The sequence below is a fragment of the Equus quagga genome, chromosome 10, assembly GCF_021613505.1.
Source record: "Equus quagga isolate Etosha38 chromosome 10, UCLA_HA_Equagga_1.0, whole genome shotgun sequence".
Classification (NCBI taxonomy): domain Eukaryota; kingdom Metazoa; phylum Chordata; class Mammalia; order Perissodactyla; family Equidae; genus Equus; species Equus quagga.
In genome coordinates this window covers 113,643,059-113,647,482 of record NC_060276.1, presented here as the reverse complement: position 1 = coordinate 113,647,482, position 4,424 = coordinate 113,643,059, and positions in this window count along the sequence as shown.

Below are 4,424 nucleotides of genomic sequence, written 5' to 3'. Positions count from 1 at the left end.
GATGCACTACAGAGCCCTGCTTTGCCGTTTTTATGGTTTGGGTTATAAGGTGGGTAATGGAGTATGTGGAGGTCGAGGGTGATGAGTACAACCCCTGCCCTGGCCATGATCTAGGTGAGCACAACTAGATGTATGGGTGACTTTGTTTATATTGCTACTTACCACCTATTGATTTGCATTCTGATTTTTGTATGACACACTTAAAGCGAACATTATTCTCTGTAATTTTCTGCAGTCAATTCCTGTGTATCTATCACCCAGATCTGTCATATCCTGGCAACTTGCATGTTGCTTTGGATCCTTCTCTTAAAGAACGAAACATCAGACAGTTGGAAAACTTTGAGGAAACTCCCCTGGTCCCACATTTCTCTCTTCCTCCTCAGATGACAGGCCTGACAGCTTTTGTATCAGCCTCATGCAGTTCTTGGTATATTTACCACATAGTTACGTGTCCTTTACAATGTGTAATATCATTTGGCATGTTTTTAAACTTTATGTAAATGATGGTGTACTGTACATATCCTTCTACACTTTGTTATTCAACATTAGTTTTGCAAGATCTGTAGCTTTTCATAGATACAGCTTTCATTTATCTTCATTGCTTTGCAGTGGTCTATTGCATATTAGAATTTACATTCAGCTGTTAATAGACATTTAGGTTATTCACATTTTTTTGCTATTAAAAACACTGCTGCCATGAACATTCTTGTACCTGTTTCTTTGTGCATACGTGCTGTGATTTTTCTCTAGGATATATGCCCAGGTGTGGAATTTGAGAAATATCTTGATATTCTTCAACTGTACTAGATATTGATTCCTCTCCACTAGGCAGGCCCAATGATCCATGGTGATTGCAAGAACAAGGAAAGCAATTCAAGCAACAGGCTAGGTTGCTCTGAATATTCTTTCTCCAGTGGTTGGTTCCTGAGTATCTGAGGTTTCCTTCCATGTAGGCTGGCTGATTTTATAGGGAGAGATCGATCAATTGCTCTCTCTGCAATAAATCATATATTCCCCAACACTGACCCAAACCCAAGGACCCAGCAGTATTCTCAAGTATCTAAGCTCATGTTAAGCCCTTGTAGAATAAGTTGTTTTTGTTTCTCCTCATGGCATGACTACAGTGTAGAAAAATGTTGGTAGTGGGTTTATACTGACACTTATGGACAAAACCTGGATAAATTAAACAAAGAGATGAAAGAGGAAAGGGGAGGAGAGAAGTAGGGGAAAGGAAAGAGAAGGGAAGAAATCAAATGATCAGTTCGGAAGGCTCACCATCTGGATAACTCATCTCCTGGAGAGTTCGAAGAAAAATGTAGTGTTATTTTGTTTGCATGTATCATGACTTAATATAATTGGTACTGTACTATAGATGTCATTTTAACTATTATATTTATCCTAATTTTCATGTTATTATTATTGAAAGATCTGTCCCATGCTGCTATGTGTACTCTTTTGTTAGCTCCTGGTTTCTAATTGGTGTATAATATTCCAGAGTGTACATCAACCACCTTTACTTAGCTATTTCCCTAGTGATGGACACCTAGATAACCTTCAACTTCCTTCTACAAACCAAGCTGAGATAAATACCCTCATATGTCACGCTATGTAACAACAATGCACACATACATGCTGGGTGACAGGTATATGTATACTTAACGTGACCAGACCAAGATGGCAGCACCTGCCTACACACCCCTAGGGCATTGATTCATGCATCCCACCAACAATGCACACTATCCAGCTTATGTCTTTTGCCCAATTTTCAATTGAGTTTTCTATTTTTCAATATTGATGTGTAGATGTTTCTTATGTATTTAGATATAAGGCCCTCATTAATTTGGGACATTGCAAATATCTTATAGTCCATCATTTGTGATCTTTTCCCGTAATTTCCTTTATAAAACACAAAGCCTTAGCATGGAAATGATAAAGTCCATCCATCTTTAATCTTATGATGTCTTACCTGAGGGTTTTGCTTAAAAGTCCTTCCTCAATTCTTTTTTTTTTTTTTTTTTTTTTTTTTGCTGGGAAAGATTCACCCTGAGCTAACATCTGTAGCCAATCTTCTTTTTATTTTCCCTCCCCAAAGCCCTAGTACATAGTTGTATATTCTAGTTTACATCCTTCCAGTTCTTCTATGTGAGCCACCACCACAGGACAGCTACTGACAGACTAATGGTGTGGTTCCTTGCCTGGGAACCAAACTGGGCCACTGAAGCAGAGCATGCCAAACTTTAACGGCTAGGCCATCAGGGCTGGCTCTCTCAATTCTTTATGAGAAATGTGTTCTTCTACCTTCTCTGTATAGTTTTGATTTGGGATTGGCGAGCCAAGGAGTTGAAAGAAAGATTTCTTGGACTCTCAAGGTGTGGTAGTAGTGCTCCTTTATTCAGAGAATAGCATGGGGACAGGACCCACGAGCAGTGAAGAGCTACAGTGTGCAGAGGGTAGGGCTAAATTTATAAGGCATAGGTATGTGGGTTATTTTTTTTTACCAGACAAAGGAAAGATCATGTAAAAAAGTTGTTAAAATGGTATCAGTGCAGGTGGAGTCTGGTTACCATGTGGTTGTATAGCCTTAGATATGAATCAGGTCAGGACATCCTATGCTTCCCAGAGGATGATATAGATCAGCATGTAGGCCAGGATGCCTTGGGCTTCTCTCCCTGGGGCAGCCTTGATCCACGTCATAAAATCCCCCACTCAACCCATTTGGCCTCGAAATCCTTTGGGGATATGATGATGGTCAATCTTTAACTACTTCCAGCCATACAAGGAAGTAGAGCTGTCCTTAAATGGTGACACAGAGGTACAGGCAGGAAGTTCAGTGGACTGGAAGGTTGTGCTCATGGACTCCAAGGCTGACCAGGTATACAGATCCTCTGGAGACGAGAGAGTCATTTGATGAAAAGTGGTCCACGAGGCGAAACTTTGTTGACATGTGGAAGACAAACAATGAAATATACAACAAATTATAATAAGAAGTACAAGCAATATGATTAACCCAATGAATAAAGCTTTGATAGTAGTCCAGAGACCTGGACCTGACCAGGAGTCCAACCAATTTAGGGATAGGGTAGGGTCAGACAAGGATTTAATTTGGTGACTCATATCAGAGAGGTGGCCAGAGATATTTTGATGATAGTCAGGAATATTGACACAACATTTGGTTTTTATAATGGCACAAGTGCCCCCCTGTGCTGCCGTGAAGACGTCCAGTGCCATTTGGTTTTGGAGGACTGCCTTACACATTTGGGATACTTCTAAATTGAGCAGCAAAAGGCTATGTTGTGTATCGTGTAATGCCTTCATGGTAAATTTGTTTAGGGCTTCCATGTGCCAGATGACACTTTCAATTCCTAATTGGGGAAGGAAAAATTGAGGCAAGGTGATCATACCAGTGGAAGACGGAACAGGTCCAGCGTTGTTGTAGGTTGGGTAGGTTAGCAGGAGGAGATATATTAAACGTAGTTCTTCCTTGCATCCAGACGAAGCCTAGGGTGCATCTTCCAATCCATCCAGGTGGCAGCCAAGGCCATAAGTTGCAGCCACATAACCACTGATTGTCATTAGGGGCTAACCAACGTATGCTGGGCCATCTATCCCAGTCAGTCCCAAACCAATCAGTATTTTTAAGGCTATGATATGAGAACACATAAACAGGGAATTTGTCCCATAGGTCAGGTGCTATTAGGCCACATATCACAAGTGTGATTGGTTTGTTCCCAACATAGAGTGGCCTTTTGACTGAGTTGACCACTAGTAGGAGTGAGGCAAATATATTCGTCCCAAATTTGATATAGTCCATCCTGTGTGTATTAATAGGCTGGGAACTTTATCTTAGGAACTCGTTGTTTGTAATCCACCTGTGACAAGGCGAATCTAGTTAGTATTTGGGCAATAGTGTTGAAGGAAAAGGTTTAATTGTGGCCAGGGAGCTCCCAGGTATCAGAGATGGATGGCCACAAGGAGACATTATGATTCGTAATAGATGAATCTTGAAGAGAAGAGCTAGAATCTAATATCCATGAATATGTACTATAACTTCTACTGAAAAATAATTTTTCTAAAATCACCCTCATTTTTTACAAAAGATAGCCAAATTAAGATTAACTGGTTTGTAAAATAAGTGTAGTTTTGATAACACTTGGTCCAAGCATTTTCATAACTGCAGCAAGAATAGCAATTAATCATATAGGCTCTTTTAAACCTGCTTTGCTGGAATTTTTATGAGGAATCTCAGATTGAACTTTAAAGGCCTCTTGAGGCCAGAAAAGCCAAGCTGAGGACTTGCCATCAGATTTTGCCTGCAATACCTACACATTTGGGTGGATTACTCTCTTCTCGAGGTCCCCCAAAATATTTCAAGGTTCCAGGCACCTGCCAGATAAGTGACCTTCCTTATTTACCAGGTAAGGTTG